The sequence below is a fragment of the Sciurus carolinensis genome, chromosome 12 (assembly GCF_902686445.1).
Source record: "Sciurus carolinensis chromosome 12, mSciCar1.2, whole genome shotgun sequence".
Taxonomy (NCBI): Eukaryota; Metazoa; Chordata; class Mammalia; order Rodentia; family Sciuridae; genus Sciurus; species Sciurus carolinensis.
This window is the reverse complement of record NC_062224.1, coordinates 33,009,555-33,029,887: the sequence shown is the minus strand read 5'-3', so window position 1 is coordinate 33,029,887 and position 20,333 is coordinate 33,009,555. Positions and strand designations below refer to the sequence as shown.

General features: G+C 37.2%; 2 pseudogenes; one reads left to right on the top strand and one right to left on the bottom strand.

The window, feature by feature from the left end:
* The window catches only part of LOC124961765 (LIM homeobox transcription factor 1-alpha-like), a 268,694-nt pseudogene that overhangs the window by 130,444 nt on the left and 117,917 nt on the right, over positions 1-20,333 (bottom strand).
* Positions 1-20,333, top strand: part of LOC124961205 (melanoma inhibitory activity protein 2-like) — a 32,965-nt pseudogene that overhangs the window by 11,007 nt on the left and 1,625 nt on the right.

Below are 20,333 nucleotides of genomic sequence, written 5' to 3'. Positions count from 1 at the left end.
GACCAATTTCAAGTAATGAAATAGAAGAAGTCAACAAAAGCCTACCAACAAAGAAAAGTCCAGGACCAGATGGATTCTCAGCCGAGCTCTACAAAACCTTTAAAGAAGAGATCATTCCAATACTTCTCAAAGTATTCCATAAAATAGAAGATGAGGGAATCCTCCCAAACTCATTCTATGATGCCAACATCACCCTGATACCTAAACCAGAGAGAGACATATTGAGGAAAGAAAATTTCAGACCAATATTCTTAATGAACATTGACACAAAAATTCTAAACAAAATTTTAGCAAATTGCATACAAAAACATATTAAAAAGATAGTGCACCATGATCAAGTGGGTTTCATCCCAGGGATGCAAGGTTGGTTCAACATCTGGAAATCAATAAATGTCATTCACCATATCAATAGACTTAAAGTAAAGAATCACATAATTATTTCAATAGATGCAGAAAAATCATTTGATAAAATACAGCACCCCTTCATGCTCAAAACACTAGAAAAAATAGGGATAGTGGGAACATTCCTTAACATGATAAAGGCCATCTACGCTAAGCCCATGGCTAATATCATTCTAAATGGTGAAAAACTGAAAGCATTCCCCCTAAAAACTGGAACAAGACAGGGATGCCCTCTTTCACCACTTCTTTTCAATATCGTCCTTGAGACTCTAGTCAGAGCAATTAGACAAACCAAAGAAATTAAAGGGATATGAATTGGAAAAGAAGAACTCAAACTATCCCTGTTCGCTGATGACATGATTATATATTTAGAGGAACCTGAAAATTCCACCAGAAAACTTTTAGAACTCATAAGTGAATTCAGTAAAGTAGCAGGTTACAAGATCAATGCTCATAAATCCAATGCATTTTTATACATAAGTGATGAATCTTCAGAAAGAGAAGTTAGGAAAACTACCCCATTCACACAAGCTTCGAAAAAAATAAAGTACTTGGGAATCAATCTCACAAAAGAGGTGAAAGACCTCTACAATGAGAAGTACAGAACACTAAAGAAAGAAATTAAAGAAAACCTTAGAAGATGGAAAGATCTCCCATGTTCTTGGATAGGCAGAATTAATATTGTCAAAATGGCTATACTACCAAAAGTGGTATACAGATTCATGTAATTCCAATTAAAATCCCAAAGATGTACTTTACAGAAATAGAGCAAGCAATTATGAAATTCATCTGGAAGAATAAAAAACCCAGAATAGCTAAAGTAATCTTTGGCAGAAAGAGTGAAGCAGGGGGTATCGCAATACCAGATCTTCAACTCTACTACAAAGCAACAGTAACAAAAACAGCATGGTATGCGTACCAAAATAGAAATGTGGATCAATGGTACAGAATAGAGGACATGGACACAAACTCAAATAAATACAATTTTCTCATACTAGACAAAGGGGCCAAAAATATGCAATGGATAAAAGATAACCTATTCAACAAATGGTGCTGGGAGAATTGGAAATCCATATGCAACAGAATGAAACTAAACCCATATCTCTCACAATGCACGAAACTAAACTCAAAATGGATTAAGGACCTCAGAATCAGATGAGAGACCTTGCACCTTATAGAAGGAAAAGTAGGTCCAGAGCTTCAAGATGTCAGCTTAGGACCAGAGTTTCTCAACAGGACTCCCACAGCACAAGATATAAAAGCAAGAATCAACAACTGGGATAGATTCAAACTAAAAAGCTTTCTCTCAGCAAAGGAAACTATCAGCAATGCGAAGAAAGAGTGGGAAAGAAAGAGTGGGAGGAAATCTTTGCCAATCATACTTCAGATAGAGCACTAATCTCCAGAATCTATAAAGAACTCAAAAAACTCTACACCAAGAATACAAACAATCCAATCGACAAATGGGCTACGGAAATGAGTAGACACTTCATAGAAGATCTACAAGCAATCAACAAACATATGGAAAAATGTCAACATCTCTACTAATAAGAGAAATGCAAATCAAAACCATCCTAAGATTCCATCTCACCCCAATTAAAATGGCGATTATCAAGAATATAAGCAACAACAGGTGTTGGTGAGGATGTGGGGAGAAAGGTACACTCATACACTGCTGGTGGGGCTGCCAATTAGTGTAGCCACTCTGGAAAGCAGTGTGGAGACTCCTTAGAAAACTTGGAAGGGAACCACCATTTGACTCAGCTATCCCACTCCTTGGCCTATACCCAAAGGACTTAAAATCAGCATACTACAGAGATACAGCCACATCAATGTTCATCGCTGCTCAGTTCACCATAGCCAGATTGTGGAACCAACCTAGATGCCCTTCAATTGATGAATGGATAAAGAAACAGTGGTATATATATTCAATGGAATATTACTCAGCCATAAAGAATGATAAAATTATGGCATTGAAATTGGAGAATATCATGCTAAGTGAGATAAGACAATCTCAAAAAACCAAAGGATGAATGATATCGCTAATAAGTGAATGATGACACATAATGGGGTCTGGGAGGGGTTAGTTTTAGGGTTAGAGTTAGGGTTAGGGAAGGGGGAAAGAATGGAGGAAGGAAGGACTGTATAGAGGGAAAAGAGGGGTGGGAGGGTGGGGGGAAGGGAAAATATAACAGAATGAATCAAACATTACCTATGTAAATTTATGATTACAAACATGGTATGCCTTTACGCGATCTACAAACAGAGAAACAACATGTATCCCATTTGTTTACAATAAAAAATAAAAATAATAAAACAAACAAACAAACAAAAACATATGTACTTTGCTGGTAGGAATGTGAAATGGGGTAGCTATTTTGAGATAGAGTATGGCAGTTCCTCAAAAAGTGAATGAAGCAGAGTTACCATATGATCCTTCAATTCTACTCATTGCTATACACCCCCTCATTGAAAACATATGTCCATAAAAGAACTCAGTACACAAATGCTCATAGCAGCATTATGCATGATGAGTATAAAGTGATGAAAATTCAAATGTCTACTGGTTGATGAGTGGGTAAACAAGTTTGGCATGTCTATACAATAGAATATTATACATTCCTAAAAGGAATAAGATACTGATACATGCTAAAATGTGATAAACCTTGAAAAGAAACCTGCTAGTAAGGCCCAATGTTGTATGATGCCATTGATATGAAATGTCCAGGACAGGCAAATCCATAGACATAGAATGTAGATTAGTGGTCACCAGAGGTTGTTGGAGAAAGGGTAGAATGGAGAGTAATTACCCATGCATACTGGGTTCATTTTAAGGGTGATGAAAGTGTTCTGAATTATATGGTCATTTGGGCTTCACCACTTTGAGAACCTACTAAATTATGTTTTAGAAAGGTGGCTTTTATAGAATTAGGATTCCACTCAATCTGAATAGATACATACATACATGCATACATACTAAATAAAGAAAATGGTGCCTGCAGGAAATCAAGTCAACATTCCAAAATGCAATAGCAGGAAATCATACCACCTTCATTTTGGAGATAGGGACCAACAGGAGCTGGGACCTAAGTCCTTGCCAAATGAGCTTCCTTTTCTTTTTTACTTCTCATGTACTCTCTTAAACTTTGTGACTGGAAGAACTGCCTAGTTTAACAAGGAGGAAAGGAAGGAAGATGGTGTTTTGATTTAATATTGAAGTCTTGTTGTCATTCACAACAGAGTTCCATTTGTATAACAAAGTAACAATGGTGAGTAATGTCTCTCTCCACACTTTTAGTTTTAGGCAGTGCTGTGTTTTATCTGCCTGGGTTTTTTAAAAAAAATTATTACTTCTGCAAATTTAGTTTTTTTTTAAATAGAGAAAGTCTTCATTGAGAACACAGTTCAAGTCCACTGCGACCTAACTGGAAGATGCATAGTGTCATTTCTTTCTGGTTTTAGTATTAGGGAAATGCTGACTTCATAGAATTGAATTAGAAAGTATTCCTCCAGTTTTTAATTTATGAAGGAGATTGTAGAGAATTAGTATCATTTCATTTTAAGTGTTTGGTAGAATTTATCAGCAAACACATTTAACCTTGCATTTTCTGTTTGGGAAGGTTATTAAAGATTGATTCAGTTTCTTTCTTTTCTAGAGATTGGCCTAGTCAAAGCCTTCCTCCATCCTCTTGAGGTTTAGTCTAGGTCTGAGGATACATATTAGTTTACAAGTTTTACACGGGATGGGAGTCTCATAAGAAAATGAAGACTTGAAGAAACAGAGTCAGTTACTCATATACTGGATTGAACAAAGAATAATTGTGAAGAAACAGCTAAATCATGTAGGGAGGCTTAAAAGATAACATTTATTTAAACAGTCTGCACAGAATTCTATTTTGATTTCTTATCCTTAAAAGTAAGGATATTACATCTTTCACATACAGGATGTGAAATTACTTTTACGTGGTAATTTCATCTTCTGCTTCTAAGAAACACTGCAGAGGCCAAAGTGATCATTTTGTACCTGCTCATTTTCAAGTGTCTTTAACATAAATACCCAATATAAAATAATAGTGTATTTTAACCCCAAATATTTTTTCTTGTGTGAGTTTTGGCAGACTGTATCCTTCTTGGAATTTGTTTATTTCATGTAGGTTATCAAATTTCGGGCATAGAATTGTTCACAGTATTCTTTTATTATCCTTTTAATATCTATGATATCTGTAGTGATGGTCCCTCCTTCATTTCAGATTTTCAAAATTTCTATCCTTTCTTTATTTCTTAATTCACTTGATTATATTGATTGTCCTGATCTTTTCCACAGAACCAATTTTTGGTTTCATTGATTGTTCTCTATTGAATTCCTGTTTTCAGTTTCATTGATTTCTACTTTAATTTTTGTAATTTCCTTTCTTCTGCTTACCTTGGATTAACTTGACCCTTCCTTCTATTAGTTTCCTAAAGTGGAAGGTAAAATAGTTGATTTTAGGTCAAACTTCTTTTCTAATATATGTATTCTGTGCTCTAAATTTCCCTGCTTTTATTTTTATTATTTTTGTATACAAATGGGATACATGTTGTTTCTCTATTTGTACATGGAGTCAAGGCATACCATTTGTGTAATCATAAATTTACAAAGGGCAATGATGTTTGATTCATTTTTTCCCTTCCCCCCACCCCTCCCACCCCTCTTTTCCCTCTATACAGTCCTTCTTTCTTCCATTCTTACCACCCTCCTTATCCCTAACCCTAAACCTAACCCCAACCCTAAAACTAACCCCTCCCACCCCCATTATATGTCCTCATCCACTTATCAGCGAGATCATTCATCCTTTAGTTTTTTGAGATTGGCTTATCTCACTTAGCATGATATTCTCCAATTTCATCCATTTGCCTGCAAATGCCATAATTTTATCATTCTTCAATGCAGAGTAATATTCCATTGTGTATATATGCCACAGTTTCTTTAACCATTCATCAACTGAAGGGCAGCTAGGTTGGTTCCACAATCTGGCTATGGTGAACTGAGCAGCAATGAACATTGATGTGGCTGTATCTCCGTAGTATGCTGATTTTAAGTCCTTTGGGTATAGGCCAAAAAGTGGGATAGCTGGGTCAAATGGTGGTTCCAATCTAAGCTTTCTAAGGAATCTCCATACTGCTTTCCAGAGTGGCTGCACTAATTTGAAACCCCACCAGCAATGTATGAGTGTACCTTTTTCCCCACATCCTCGCCAACATCTATTGTTGCTTGTGTTCTTGATAATCACCATTCTAATTGGGGTGAGATGGAATCTTAGGGTGGTTTGATTTACATTTCTCTTATTAATAGAGATGTTGAACATTTTTCCATATGTTTGTTGATTGCTTATACATCTGAACTTCTGTGAAATGTCTGTTCATTTCCTTAGCCCATTTGTTGATTGGATTATTTGTATTCTTCGTGTAGAGTTTTTTGAGTTCTTTATAGATTCTGGAAATTAGTGCTCTATCTGAAGTATGAGTGGCAAAGATATTCTCCCACTCTGTAGACTCTCTCTTCACATTACTGAGAGTTTCCTTTGCCGAGAGAAAGCTTTTTAGTTTGAATCTATCCCAGTTGTTGATTCTTGCTTTTATTTCTTGTGCTATGTGAGTCCTGTTAAGGAAGTCTGATCCTAAGCCAACAAGTTGAAGGTTTGGACCTACTTTTTCTTCCATAAGATGCAGGGTCTCTGGTCTGATTCTGAGGTCCTTGATCCATTTTGAGTTGAATTTTGTGCTGGATAAGAGATAGGGATTTAATTTCATTTTGTTGCATATGATTTTCTAGTTTTCCCAGCACCATTTGTTTAAGAGGCTGTCTTTTCTCCATTGCATATTTTTGGCCCCTTTGTCTAGTATGAGAAAATTGTATTTATTTGGGTTTGTGTCCATGTCCTCTATTCTGTACCATTGATCTACCTGTCTATTTTGATGCCAATACCATGCCGTTTTTGTTACTATTGCTTGTAGTAGAGTTGAAGATCTGGTATTGCGATACCCACTGCTTCGTTCTTTCTACTGAGGATTGTTTTAGCTATTCTGGGTTTTTTATTCTTCCAGATGAATTTCAAAATTGCTTGCTCTATTTCTGTAAGGTACATCATTGGGATTTTAATTGGAATTGCATTGAATCTGTATAGCACTTTAGGTAATATGGCCGTTTTGACAATATTAATTCTGCCTATCCAAGAACATGGGAGATCTTTCCATCTTCTGAGGTTTTCTTTAATTTGTTTCTTTAGTGTTCTGTAGTTCTCATTGTAGTGGTCTTTCACCTCTTTTGTGAGATTGATTCCCAAGTACTTTATTTTTTTCGAAGCTTGTGTGAATGGGGTAGTTTTCCTAACTTCTCTTTCTGAAGATTCATCACTTATGTATAAAAATGCATTGGATTTATGAGCATTGATCTTGTAACCTGCTACTTTACTGAATTCACTTATGAGTTCTAAAAGTTTTCTGGTGGAATTTTCAGGTTCCTCTAAATATATAATCATGTCATCAGCGAACAGGGATAGTTTGAGTTCTTCTTTTCCAATTCATATCCCTTTAATTTCTTTGGTTTGTCTAATTGCTCTGACTAGAGTCTCAAGGACGATATTGAAAAGAAGTGGTGAAAGAGGGCATCCCTGTCTTGTTCCAGTTTTTAGGGGGAATGCTTTCAGTTTTTCACCATTTAGAATGATATTGGCCATGGGCTTAGCATAGATGGCCTTCATGATGTTAAGCAATGTTCCCACTACCCCAATTTTTTCTAGTGTTTTGAGCATGAAGGGATGCTGTATTTTATCGAATGATTTTTCTGCATCTATTGAAATAATCATGTGATTCCTAACTTTAAGTCTGTTGATATGGTGAATGACATTTATTGATTTCCGGATGTTGAACCAACCTTACATCCATGGGATAAAACCCACTTGATCATGGTGCACTATCTTTTTAATATATATTTGTATGCGATTTGCTAAAATTTTGTTGAGAATTTTTGCGTCGATGTTCATTAAGGATATTGGTCTGAAATTTTCTTTTCTCTATGTGTCTCTGTCTGGTTTAGGTATCAGGGTGATATTGGCTTCATAGAATGAGTTTGGGAGGGTTCCCTCCTCTTCTATTTCATGGAATACTTTGAGGAGTATTGGAATGAGCTCTTCTTTAAAGGTTTTTGTAGAACTCGGTTGAGAACCCATCTAGTCCCGGGCTTTTGATGATCTCTTCTAATTCATTGCTTGAAATTCATTTATTAAGTTGTGTATGTCCTCCTCGTTCAGTTTAGGTAATTCATATGTCTCTAGAAACTTGTTGATGTCTTTGAGGTTTTCTGTTTTGTTGGAGTATAGATTTTCAAAATAGCTTCTAATTATGTTTTGTATTTCACTCGTGTCTGTTGTGATATTTCCTTGTTCACTCTGAATTTTAGTAATTTGAGTTTTCTCCCTCTTTCTCTTTGTTAGTGTGGCTAAGGGTTTATCAATTTTGTTTATTTTTTCAAAGAACCAAGTGTTTATTTTGTTAATTTTTCTGATTGTTTCTTTTGTTTCAATTTCATTTGATTTCAGCTCTGATTTTAACTATTTCCTGTCTTCTACTACTATTGGTGTTGGTCTGCTCTTCCTTTTCTAGGACTTTGAGCTATAGTGTTAAGTCATTTATTTGTTGATTTCTACTTCTTTTGTTGAATGCGCCCCATGAAATAAATCTTCCTCTAACTACTGCTTTCATAATGTCCCAGAGATTTTGATATGATGTGTCTTTGTTCTCGTTTCCTTCTAAGATTTTTTTTATTTCCCCTCCTGATGTCTTCTGTTATCCATTCATCATATAATAGTGTATTATTTAATCTCCAGGTATTGGAGAAGTTTCTGTTTTTTATTGTCATTTATTTATCATTTCAATCCATTATGATCTGATAGAGTAGAAGGTAGTATCTCTATCTTCTTGTATTTGCTAACAGAAGCTTTGTGGCATAAAATATGGTCTATCTTAGAGAAGGATCCATGTGCTGCTGAGAAGAAAGTGTATTTGTTCTTTGTTGGATGCTATATTCTATATATGTCAGTTAAGTCCAAATTGTTGATTGTGTTATTGAGATCTATGGTTTCTTTATTCAATTTTTGTTTGTAAGATCTGTCCAGTGGTGAGAGAGGTGTGTTAAAATCACCTAGTATTATTGTGTTATGGTCTATTTGATTTCTGGAATTGAGAAGGATTTCTTTCACGTATGTGGATGAGCCAATGTTCGGGGCATAGATATTTATGATTGTTATGTCTTGCTGATTTATGCTTCCCTTAAGCAGTATGTAATGTCCTTCTTTATCCCTTCTGACTAGTTTTGGCTTGAAGTCCACATTATCTGAAATGATGATGGATACTCTAGCTTTTTTGCTGTGTCCGTGTGCATGGTATGTTTTTCCCCATCCTTTCTTCTTTAGTCTGTGGGTATCTCTTTCTATGAGGTGAGTCTCTTGAAGGCAGCATATTGTTGGATTTTTCTTTTTAATCCAATCTGCCAGTATATGTCTTTTGATTGATGAGTTCAGGCCATTAACATTCAGGGTTATTATTGTGATATGATTTGTCTTCCCAGTCATTTGACTCATTTTTGTGTTTTGACATGATTTGGTTTCTCCTTTATTTGGCTATTCCTTTAGGGTAATTCCTCCCATTGCTGATATGCATCGTTGTTTTTCATCTCTTTCTCATGGAATATTTTGCTGAGAATGTTCTGTAATGCCGACTTTCTTTTTGCAAATTCCTTTAGCTTTTGTTTATCATGGAAGGATCTTATTTCGTCGTCAAATCTGAAAGTAAATTTTGCTGGGTATTAGATTCTTGGTTGGCATCCATTTTCTTTCAGAGCTTGAAAAATGTTGTTCCAGGCCCTTCTAGCTTTTAGGGTCTGGATTGAAAAATCTGCTAATAGTCTTATTGGTTTCCCCCTGAATGTAATTTGATTCTTTTCTCTCACGGCCTTTAAAATTCTGTCTTTATTTTGTATGTTAGGTATTTTCATAATAATGTGCCTTGGTGTGGGTGTGTTGTAATTTTGTATATTTGGAGTCCTATAAGCCTCTTGTACTTGGTTTTCCATTTCGTTCTTCAGATTTGAGAAATTTTCTGATATTATTTCATTGAATAGATTGTTCATTCCTTTGGTTTGTTTCTCTAAGCCTTCCTCAATCCCAATAATTCTTAAATTTGGCTGTTTCATGATATCCCATAATTCTTGTAGATTGTGTTCATGATTTCTTACCATCTTCTCTGTTTGGCCAACTTTGATTTCAAGATTAAATATTTTGTCTTCAATGTCTGAGGTTCTGTCTTCCAGGTGTTCTATCCTATTGGTTATGCTTTCTATGGAGTTTTTAACTTGGTTTATTGTTTCCTTCATTTCAAGAATTTCTGTTTGGTTTTTTTTCAGTATCTCTCTTTATTGAAATGATCTCTTGGTCTTTTAACTGTTGATTGGTGCAATCATTTAATGCCTGCATTTACTCTTTCATCTCGTCCTCAATGCCTGCATTTGCTCATTCATCTCCTCATATGCTTCCCTGATTGTTTTAATTATGTACATTCTGAATTCCCTTTCTGACTTTTCTTCTGCTGTGCTGTCATTGGGTTTTACTGATGTAGTATATAGGTTTGTTTGGGACATTTTCTTCCCTTGTTTTCTCATATTGGTCAGATGTCAGTGGAATCCTGAGATATTGCAGATTTCCTCTATTGGCTTGTAGTGTCCCTGTAGATTTCCAGTGTATCACCCTCCAGCCTTCAGTAGCCTGAAGTCTTGGAGGAACATGATAATGCAGTGCTTCTGAAGAAAGCTGCCCCTAGCCTGCTACTGGTTCCAGGGTTTGGACCTGGCTCTGTGAGGAAAGGCTCTCACTGGGGGGCCTGCACCACGCAGCTGGCCGTGTGGGAGGAGCCCACCGCCGGAGCGTGCAAGGCTACCTGGGGAAGACTCTAGCTGCCCTGCCCTGCTCTGATAAGCCACCTCTACCCATGCCTGCCCCCCAGGCCGAGCTTCACACAGTGGGGGAGACTCACTCATGGCTCTATTTTACTCTGAGTCTCTCCATGCCTCCCCTTCTTGAGTCCTGGGTTCTGGAGTGACTGGAGATGCAGTCACCCTCTAGATCCACATCTTGGATCACCCCGTGGAAAGAGCCTGCGGTCAGAGGGGCAGGGCCACCTGGGGAAGTCTCTGGCTGCCCTGCCCTGATCTCAAAAGCTGCTTGCGGTTCGAAGCTCTCCGCTGGCTCGGGGACTTGTGGCTAGCTCTGTGTAGAAAGGCTCTTTCTGGGCGGTCTGCTCTGAGAAGCTAGCCTTGAAAGACGCCTCCTGCCACAGGGGGCTGGGCTGATTGGGGAAGTCCCTGGCTGCCCTGTCCTGGTCCCTGAAGCCACTTGTGGGCCAGAGCACACTGCACTGGCTCAGGGAGTTGGAGCTGATTCTGATCAGAAAGGCTCTCACTGGGGGGCCTGCTCCGAGAAGCTGGAGAAGCTGGCCATGTGGGAGGGTCCACCGCCAGAGTGCGCAGGGCTGCCTGGGGAAGACTGTAGCTGTCCTGCCCTGCTCCAATAAACCACCTCTATCCAGGCCTGCCACCCAGGCCGAGCTTCACCCGGTGGGTGAGACTCACCCGTGGCTGTATTTTAGTCCGAGACTCTCAATGCCTCCCCTTCTTGAGTCCTGGCTTCTGGAGCGACTGGAGATGCAGTCACCCTCTACTCCGCCATCTTGGATGGCCCCGTGGAAAGAGCCTGCGGGTGGAGGGGCTCCCTACTTTTAAATTTGACTGCTTTCATTGCATCCTGCAAATTTGATAAGTTGTGCTTTCATTTTCATTTAGTTAAAAATAAAATTTCTCTTAAGAGTTCTTCTTTGACCCACATATTATGCAGAAGTGTGTTTATGTTATTGATTTCTAGTTTAGTTCCACTGTGTTCTGAAAGTAGACAGTTTGTGATTTCTATTTTAAATTTGTTAAGGTGCATTTAATATGGCCTGTCTTAGTAAGTGTTCCAGGTGAGCTGAGAAAAGTGCATATTCTGCTGTTGTTGAATGGCATGGTCTTCATGTCAATTATATCCGGCTGACTGATTGTGTTGTTGAGTTCAACTACTCTCTTAATAATTTTCTGTCTGCTGGGTCTGTCCATTTCTGACAAAGGGTGTTGAAATCTCCAACTATAATAGTGGATTCATTTCTTTCTCTTTGTAGTTCTATTAGTTTTTGATTGGCTGTTGATGCTCTGTTATTAAATATATGCACCTTAAGAATTGCTATGTCTTCTTGGAGAATTGACTTCTTTATCATGAGGTAATGACTTTTTTAAAATCTTTGATAATGTTCCTGACTTTTAAGTCTGCTAGCATTTAAAACTGCTGTAGCTACTCCCACTTTCTTTTGATAATTGTTAGTTTGATATTTTTTCCATCTGTTTAACTTATATTCATCTTCATATTTTAAATGTATTTTTGGAAGACAACATATAGCTGGGTCTTATTTTTTTAATCCAATTTGACAGTTGTCTTTCAGTCAGTACATTTAGTGCATTGTTGGTCAAAGTGGTGATTGAGATGGTTGAATATCTGCCCTTTTTATTACCAGTTTCTATTTGTCGATCCTTCTTCTGTTGCTCCTATTTTTGTCTTTAACTTTTTTTGTGGCATCTGTGTTTTTCATTGTAATTTTGAATGATTCCATTTCTCTCTTTTCTTTGCATATCAGTTGCATATCATACCCTTTTTAAAATACTTTTTTTAGTGGTTGCCCTAGAGGTTGCAATATCCATTTATAACTTATCCAAGTCTCCTTTCAAATAGTACTGTAGCCTTCTTGAGTAGTGTGAGCACATTTAAATGATAGTAATCTGAATTCCTTTCTCCAGTCCCTGTACCAAGTTGTCATTCATTTCACGTATACACATATTCACTCAGGCACGTCTACACACATACATAAGATCTACACATAAGGACACATGATTAAATGCATTTTTGCTATTTTATTTTGAACAATTACCCATTAATTCCATTAAGAATAAGAAAAAATAATTTTGTATTTTACCTTTACTTATTCATTCTTGATGTACCTCTTCTTTGTGTACATTTGCTTCTGACCATCATCATTGCCCTTCACTCTAAATAACTTCTTTTAATATTTCTTGCAGGACAAGTGTATTGGCAACATGTTCCCTGAGTTTTTGTTTTAGAAAGATTTCATTACTCCTTTACTTGATAATTGAGCAGTGTACTGAATTCTAGTTTTTTGTTTTTGTTTTTTCTCCCAAGCATTTCCCTCCATTTTTCTCTTGCTTGCATGACTTCTGAGAAAGTGGGTTGGAATTCATCTTTGTTCCATTACTGGTTAAGTTGTCCGCCCGCCCCCACTGGTTTCAGGACTTTTTTTATTAATTATTTATGACTCATATTCCACATCTCTTCAGTTAAAAGCTCTTTGAGACAGCATTGTCATCTGCAGCCAGAGAATGGGGTCTTCTGATGTTCCCATTCTCTGAATGGCCCTTCAGATAGCACAGGGTTTCAACCAGCTGTTAAACCTGCCTAAAACCTTGCCAACCTTGGCTGCATTCATCTGGATCCTTTTAAAAAATTCCGCATCAACCTTCCACCTAATGGTTTTTACAACTACTGATTTTCCCTAGGAGTGATAAAATGAAAAATATCAAATTCCATCATTCTCTGCACATTTACTAGTTGGGATTCTTTATATGGACTCAATTCTCATCACCAATTATTTGATTATTTTGAAAAATAGTTTGGAAAGGAAAAGATGGATCCATTCCTTAGTCTTTCCTTTCATTTGTTAACAGTTAGAGTACTCCTTTGGGATCCTAGCAACCTCTGCTTGTTTTCAACCAGAGTTTTTCTCTTTTGGAGGCCAGGTGAGGAGAGATTGAGATGAACAATTTATCAACTCATTATAAATCCACGAATTTCATAGATTTGATATATTTGAATCAGTTACAGTTATTCCTTTTGATATTCCAATTGTCCTGTCTTTGGCCAGTGGAGCTGCCTTATGATTGGCTTGTATGGTTCTTAGACACTACTGTTAGTTTGAGCCATTAATCTCTTCTTTAATTATATTAGTCAACTTTTATGATTCCTTTTAATTTTAGTTTTCTTCCTAGAGAAAATATTTCATACTCTAATATATTATACATTTAAACTGTTTATGCTGAAAATCTAGTACTTTATTGTTGTTGTTTTTCTCTTTAGAATTCAGTGGGTGAATCGATGCATTTTATAATACAAAATATTTCTGTTTCAACATTTTAGCTTCTAGTTTCCTAATATTGACTCAGGATAGTTTCACACTCTACGTTCAGTTATCTAGTTAAAAAACAAAACAAAAAATACAAATATTTATGTACTTCAGGATATAATGAGGCTTATTAAGGAGTTCCTTAAGTTTGAAGATAATCTTTAATCCAAATGTGATTGTTTTCTTCCCTTCTGTGTGGAGTTTCAGGCATGAAGAACGGACAGCTGTCCCTCATTCCATAGGCTGCTAAGGTAGAATGTGAGCTGAGAAGGGCTGGAGGCCCCACAGGGAGCTGGTTAGGGGTGGGTGACCAGAAGGCTGCAGAGCTGACCAAGGTGTTCCAGGTGGCTGCAAAGTCAGCCTCAGTCCCTACAAGCCAAGAGCTGGAACCTGCCCATCCAGGCACACCTGAGCCTGGTCCAAGTGACTGGGCCAAGTCCCTGAGGCTATCTCTGTGACCAGAAGGTATAATCAGAGGGAAACATGGATTTAAATTCCAGGGCATAAAAGAAAAGTTCAGCATATCCAAGAAGTAGCTGAAAATGACTTTTTGTAAATGTTTGAAGGACACTGTCTCATATCAAACCATATACAGTAAAATTTTAAAAGAGCTAGAGTTTTGTTTCCATCTGTGCCCTGTGGAGCACACGTGACTTCAAAGGCAACTCTGGAGGATGCAGGGAGAAAAGAGCATGCTTTTATTTCCAGTTTTGGCAGGAGTCCACCAAACTCTTTTTGATGGCCAGGAAGCAAAACTTATATTCCCTCTCAATTCATTTTGCATTTAGTAGACCCACCTGTTTTTCTACAGGGAGAGTTTCTACCTCTTTGGTCTATACATTCCCATTACTTTGAAGCTTTACATTCCCATTACTTTGAAGCTTTATTTTGTAGGAAAAAGGCAAGAGGGATGCTGGTGATTTCAAGTGAAGCCTACATAGCCCCTGCTCAGTAAGTGTCCTCTTCCCACCATAAGGAGTCTCTTCAGAGTTCAAAACAGCTGTTTCTAAGACGAGCAAGTCACTGTACATCACTTTTAGATATATCTTAAATGTAAAAATGAGCAGCTGGTTTCATTTCTAAGTGTTGAGATCCCCTAAGTCATGAGTAAATATGGGTTCAACCTAATGCTCGTGCAGATGAGTGTGTGTGTGTGTGCTCCTGCCCATATGAAACCATGAGATCCCAGTCATCATAGAAATTAGAGACATCAAGCTTGCTCTCAAGGATGCTATCTCTCCCTCACCAATATGGGGCTGTTCATTATGTCTTGTTTCTGGGTGATTTTCTTTCTGGTCTGTCTTCGACTGCCTGGCCTTGTCACCCTTTCACACCTGCACTTCAGTGGAGACTGACTGAGCTGTGTGACTTTTATTTCCTTTGGCCTATTTATTTCTGATGATTGTTATTACTCTTTCCAAACTCTAGGCATTTACTTTCTTGTTCGAAGCTTGGCTGTAGGTTTGCTTAACTGGTTGAAGAGTGGTTCTAAGGAACTTCACCTGGTTTTATTGCCCGACTGGTCTTCTGACTTTTGACTGCCCAGGAAGAAATGGTCACTCTGTATGCACTTATCACCCTGTAAGAGAAATAAAGACCCAAGTCTGATTATTATGGGTCATAAGATATTAACTTTGATGTCTTAGATATTAGACTTTTTTTTCCTGTATTAATTACTCATAATTCATCTATGCTTTTCCTAATCTAAGTTAGTGATGTGGTTTTAAACCACTAGGACAGTAATATAATATTAGTAAAAATTACATCATTATGCTACAAACTTTACTTTCTCCTCCTACCCCTTCTTCTTTCATCAAAATAGGACCTTCCCAAATAGTCTTGGTTATGAGTGGAATGAATTTATGTTGGCCTTGTAAGTAATATTATGATCTAAAGTGTTTATCAGGGGGGCTGGGGATATAGCTCAGTTGGTAGAGTGCTTGCCTAACATGCACAAGGCCCCGGGTTCAATCCCCAGCACCACCAAAAAAAAAAAAGTGTTTATCAAATGGCCAACATATATAAGGTATTATATGAAATTTTACAAATACCAAGAGGTATTATAGTCACTTGAAAATATTGTCTACATCTACATTCATAAAATTGCATATAATGGTGCTAGTGAACACACACACACTCACACACTCCACAGATGGATGTGTTCCCCCAAATAGCTTACTGGTTTATTCTAGTGGAGAAAGAGAGAGAGAAACTTACATGAAATATTCATAGAATAACATAAGAAAACTTAAACCTAAATGTTAAATTGGTTGGAGATTTACATATAAATCACACATACATGAACATGCACATATATATTTTGGAGATTATACACATAATTAACAGAATCCAGAGAAGGAGGCCTTAGACTGGATGAGTGAAAGAGAAGGAAGAATCTGGAGAACCTGGGTTGGGGGTAAAGAGGTGGGGAGAAGGAGATGCTAAGAATTGGGGAGAGGGAACTGGTAGGTCCAAGGAGAGGGACTTAGCCATGAGCATTTAGGGGAAGGCACGGGTGACTTGAGTTCAGACTCTCGTGACACAAAAGATTTCATGAACTTTTTACTAATAGCTGCAGTGTATGAGTAAAGTCAATAAATAAGTTTAAAAATATGCAGTTTTGTTTACAGTTACAAAGGAAGTAGTAATTATTCTCTAACCATATAACTGCTTCTGTGATGTAAGTAGTTTATTTGCCAACATTGAAAGGAAATTATAAAATTTCACTTGTATTCACAAATACATTGGAGTGCCCTAAAATGATACAAGGCACAACATTACCTTTGACTATGCACAAGAATATTTAAATACTATAAGATCTAGTGGAGTGAGGACTTTGTGTGCCTCCCAGGAGGCATGACTTATCACAGTGCCTTGCACATGGTGGATTTTTTAGTTTGCATTGAATGAATGCATGCATTTAATATAAAAACATCCTTTCATGTTCTCCTCAAAGAGAGATGCCATGCCAGGGTACCCATAGAAGTGGTCTTCATTCTGCAGGGAAGGCACTAAGCTTTGATAAAGCCCCAATGATGTGAGTTATTTCATACATATTTTTGGATGATAATCAGAATCAGCCCAAGCGATTCTGTCGATTGTCTTCTCTGCACCCAGTAACCTAGGAGAAATTTGAGACTTGACTCTTGATTCTACAACACTTCATAGGAATATGAGAGTATTCACTGGGGGAAAATAAGAAAACAAATTTTAAAATATAGTAAGAAGGGCTCAAGAGGTGGATAGGTAGATTCCTTTGTTACTGTTCTTTTCTCTCACTTCTCTTTTCCTTAGACAATGAATTGGTCCTATTTTCAACTGCTCTCTCTACTGATGACACTGGCATTTCATACCCAGACACTGAACATGTTCACATCATCTCCAGGTTTGGGATTCTAAACCCAAACTCTGTCTCCCAACCAGATTCCTTTCCTTTTCCATTTCGGTGGTAGCACCATTGTTGTGATCGCTCAGGCTCCAGTTGACTGCATATCCACATGTCCTTGTGTTTGAGTGGTAATGGCTGCTCTGCTTTGGACTGTGGGTAAATCTAAGGTATAGAAGAAATTCTGAACCAAGTGAGACTAAATCTATAAAAGCAAGTGTGGGGAAGAGAAGGGAATGAAGTAAGACTCCTGGGACTTTTTAAATTTTTTTAGTTGTCAATGGGTCTTTATTTTATTTATTTATATGTGGTGCTGAGAGTCAAACCCAGTGCCTCACACATGCTAGGCAAGCACTCTACCACTAAGCCACAACCCCAGCCCCTCCTGGGACTTTTTGATGAAAGATGCAGATGGGACTGAATGGTACTGAGGTAGATCTGTTTCAGGGCAAGAGACACAGTGGGAGAAATCTCCACTCTCCTTGGTCTAAAAATGTATTTTGTTCATACATTACCTGTTGACTTGCTTAATATTGGTATATCAACTTTCAATAAATAGAATTTTCCTTTCATTGTTTTGGGAAAGCTTACTATTTTAAGGAAGCCTATTAAATTTGAGTTTTCCTATCACTGTATTTTTCCAATATGCTGGTGGGTTTATGTGCAAAACACATTGATTCTTAGCTCCCTGGTTTCCAGGCGGTTTTAATGCAACTCTTGATTGATGAAATGAACAATCATGTGTCACAGACCATCTTCCACCTTGAGTATTGAAACAGAGATGGCATCACTATTTTAGATACTGAGGACATGAACCTGGCATTGGATAAGGGATTGGACTAGCTCTCTAATGATCCCTTTAAAGATTAAGATTCACAAGATGAGTTATTTAGTGATTTATTTCTTCTATTATATATTGTGCTCGTAATGTGCACACATTAATTTTGGCTTTCTCTTGGCACTTTGAAAAGAAACAAGATGAAACACTTAAAAACAGCATTCTAGGGTAGCACCATTAGCTGAATGTTCATAGATTACACTGATTGTATAATTAATTCTTTTTTTTTTTTTTTTTTTACTTTGCCTCAATTTTTGGTGGAATGGAACTCAGTGTTAGGGGATAAACCTGGAAAGTGCTGGGTTTGACATTACCATGGAATTAAGGGGATCATTCCCCAAAGCATGGTAGCTTATGTCTATAAAATTAAGTACTCATAAGGGCTTAGGGTATCTTTCCATAAGAGAAGTACTTAGAAAGGAATAGAAAGGAATACTTTCTCCTTCTTTGAATGGAAGCTACATGAGACAAATGAGGAAAGGGTATCATTTTGAGGTGTTTGATCTGAACTTAAAGTTTCAGAGCCAAGCACACTTTAGAAATAATCTCCTGAATTTTCCAGCCAAAGTTCACTTTTCTCATTCTGATGTTTTCTGAAGCCTGCCTTCTACTTCAGAAAGGAAGCTGAAGTTATTGAATGGACCTTGAAAATGTAATTCCTTTAGATCCTTTGCCACTAACCCATCTTGACACAAAGACACAATGGAAGAGTTCCTTTGAAGCAGATCCACCATAGGGAAATATCTCCATACACACAGCAAGTGCAGAGCTGACTTTAGATTTCACTTGAGTGTATGAGCTTCGCTGGAGAGTTTCCTTCTCCAGGAAGCTGCTATTTCTTTATCTAACCCTCTTATATAGGTGGTTCTGGGTATTTTTTTTTTGCTTTTATGAAGTACTTTTGAAGAATTAATGAATGGAAAAGGATGATGGAAGAAAAAAATCACTATTTTATAGCAAACATAGTAATCAATAAGTGATTCAGGCAAGAGTATTCTGTTGATGTAAAATCAGTAAGTGGAAGATTGTTGGGGGAACAGACTGTCCTCAAAAGGGTGACCACTGGAATGCTTCATTGCAAAGGGAAGAGATACCTTGACAATGGAGAATACCTTAAATAAGCAAAGAGATTTAAACAGTTGAACATCATGAGACCTGGAGCAAACTAATGTCGATACACTCTGGTTCATTCCCTCCACATCACTGAAGCAGCATTCCTGCCCACAGTTCTTAACCTGAATTAAGTAGGAGGAAACAATCCAACAAACCCTCAAATGAACACTTGTAAGAAGTGCACGTCCTTATAGACCAGAAAGGCTCAGACAATGCTTGTTTTTTAAAGGAGACTAGAGAGATGTGACACCTAAATGTCACCTGTGATCCTAGATTGCATCTTAGATGGTGGAAACAGCTATGAAGGGTGTGGATTGGCTCACTTGGAGAAAATTGAAAATAGATTATATGTTAGATTTTATCAGTAATAAAGTTTCCTGAGGGTAATAATTGTGCTCTATAAGAAAAAATCTTTGTTCATAGAATATCCAGTGAATTATTTACAACTAAATTGACATGATCTTGTTGTTAACTTCCAGATGGTTCATATATGAATTATGTAAAATGTATTTTAATGATAATATTATCGTATAATTAATAAAAAAATATATGCACAATATTTCAAAGGTAGCATATTAAGTATATTGCATGTACTTGCATCATACATGCATGCGTACACATGTTCCTGTCCATGCATAAAACAAGTCTGGCAATGTTGAGTGGTGAAGGCATCTTTTTTTTTTTCCAGGGCCGAGGACCGAACTCAGGGCCTTGTGCATGCTAGGCAAGCACTCTGTCACTGAGCTAAATCCCCAACACCTGGAGGGCATCTTTGTTGTATAATTTTGAAACATTTCTAAAGGCTTGAAAAATTTCAAGCTAAAAGGTTGGGAAAAAACTTTGGAATTAAGGAGAAGACAGTGAACAACATTTTGAGCTGTGAGATTCAGGTTCATGAGAAAATAGCATTTTATTGCTGTCTGAATAAAGCAAAGTTAAATGATGCAGACTCTTAAAATTAGTATTCACCAACAAATTTGAAGTGAGATTAACTGAGATAGTCCAGAATTAAGTGTTTTTAGAGTGTAGAAAAATAGCTGTTGAACATCTTATTCTTTTTCTTCTTTTGTGTTCACAATATTAACTCTCTCTTCTTGTGCATCCCTAGCCCACAGGATTGTTTTAAAAATGAACATGATAACATATGTGAAAATACTTTTGTAAGCTGTCAAAATAATGTCTCTAAGCCTCTTTGTGTTTAGCACGTAACTGGTGCTGAATTATAATACCCAAAGTTGCATTTTATCCCTATATGAAATGTACATGCATAGGAGAGGCTTAATTAGT